Genomic DNA, 2,075 nt, shown 5'->3' with positions numbered 1-2,075 from the left:
AAATTTGATTAAGAAGTGATCAGTGAAATCACAAAAGAAGCACATTTGAGTGGGTTGAATTAACCAATTAGAAGTATTCACAAACATGTCAAAGTTGACTTAAAGTTAAATTCAAAATAAGTATTATGAAAAGAAAGTTTGAAAATCAAAGGGATAAGGCCTAGGTTTCTAATGTTGAAAACAAGTCATATGTTTGCACAATAGTTTTCTGGTTTTGGGTTAAGGATGAAAATATGGATCAAGGTTAAGCATGCAAAAGGTGAGGGTTAAAGGACAAACCACAAACAGGGTTGCTTTCTCAAGATCATAGAAATGATCCAAGTAAGTTCCTTTGGAATAGTCAAGCACAAGGCAAAAGCAAGATAAACATGTATCAGAGATAACAACAGCAAGAGGAAACAAGATGCCAATAGCTGGTCTTACACTCGACTCCAAGGAAATGGAATGCCAATCAATGGTCTTACATCCAACTCCTAACAACACAAAGGGAACAAATGCCAATAGCTGGACTTACAATTGACTCCTCAAAGGACAAAATAAATGTCACAAAGTATGAGCAATGATCATGGTAATGATATACAAGTAATGCTCAAAAAATGAAAACAAATGCACAGAGGCACACACAAACATCAATGCACAGATGAACAAACAATCACACACTATGCACAAACAAGAGGCTTCACACAAGGGTGGGCTTTAGTCAAGGGGTCATATCAACCTCGACAAACAAGCCAGCTGTATAAGTGTAAACAGAAGCTCTTAACCACTAACATTGAGAGTTAGGGTGAAGCTGATGAAATGGGAAATGAGGATTATACCTCATGCTCTTAACCCTGGCCTGGGTGAGCTCAAGACAAAGAAGGTGTGGGGATCCAGAATGAGGGACCCTATTCCACATGACTGACTCTATACAAGATTTTGGGTGTTTATTCAAAAGCATCAGCACGTAGTGCGAGCGTAATGAAAGACTCAACTTAATAGCAGGGGATTGATTTCATATCCCTTCTATCTGCCAATTGCCTCTTCACTTAGGAGGTCTTAACATGTAACCATGCCTCATTTAGAGGTCTTTAGCACAAAATTAAACAATCAAGAACATGGCCTCTTAAGGAGGGCTTCAGACAGGTGCCTCCCAAAAGATGGCAGGACTTCCAGACTACATGGAGTTAGAGAGGTTACCTAAGTGGTATACCAACCACAAGCAAAGCAAAGCTCAAGTAATGAGCTAAAAGCGACTAAAGTACCTCTACAAAAGGCTAGTCAATTAGTAACTCAGACAAACAAACAGAAAACAGACAAAACCAACAGTGGTTTCCAACATGTACACAAAGCAAAATCCTAAAAGGCAATCAATCAAGTGAGTTCACCACCAAAGGACCTACAACACAATCAAAATTAGTTAACCAAAGTAACTTGCATCCCAAGTAATGAGATCACATCAATCATTATAGCTAATTGCTTGCACCTGAAATACAAAGCTCAAAAGGTGAGTACAAACCACTAGTGCAAAGACTAGGGTCAAAGGCAAAGCAAAAAGTCAAAATAGAAGTTGATATTCAACATGAAGCACATTTAATCAAGTAAGAACATGTCCTAAAAAGGATCAAATCCAATTCATAAGGCAAGACCATCTAATGAACATGATAAGGCAAAGGCAATCACAATGCACACAATTGGATATCAAACATAAAAAGTCCACATTAAAACAGAAATGAATCCAATAATCATGAAATTTATTATATGCACACAACATGTTAAACACAAGCGTCATGCAAAAAATTGGAATCAGAAAAGCTCAATTGACATGTATATGAAAATTAACAAGAGCAACCTCAAAATGTGTGACACACATTGTCACACCATACATTCATGTGTCCCAAACAGAGATGAAAAATGATAAAAATGCACAACCAAGCCTCAAAAATCATGCAACATGTTATGAATCAGCATATTAAATTTCAAAGCAATAGGACAATGTATGAGCATTTCACAAGAGATTGAATGAAGCATGTCAGCTTTTGCATCATGTTCAAATAACAGTCCACAATTAAAATTCAAGAAATGATAAAATCATG

This window comes from Lathyrus oleraceus, chromosome 1, assembly GCF_024323335.1.
Source record: "Lathyrus oleraceus cultivar Zhongwan6 chromosome 1, CAAS_Psat_ZW6_1.0, whole genome shotgun sequence".
Taxonomy (NCBI): Eukaryota; Viridiplantae; Streptophyta; class Magnoliopsida; order Fabales; family Fabaceae; genus Lathyrus; species Lathyrus oleraceus.
The sequence above is the reverse complement of the archived record's forward strand: the minus strand, read 5'-3'. Positions refer to the sequence as shown.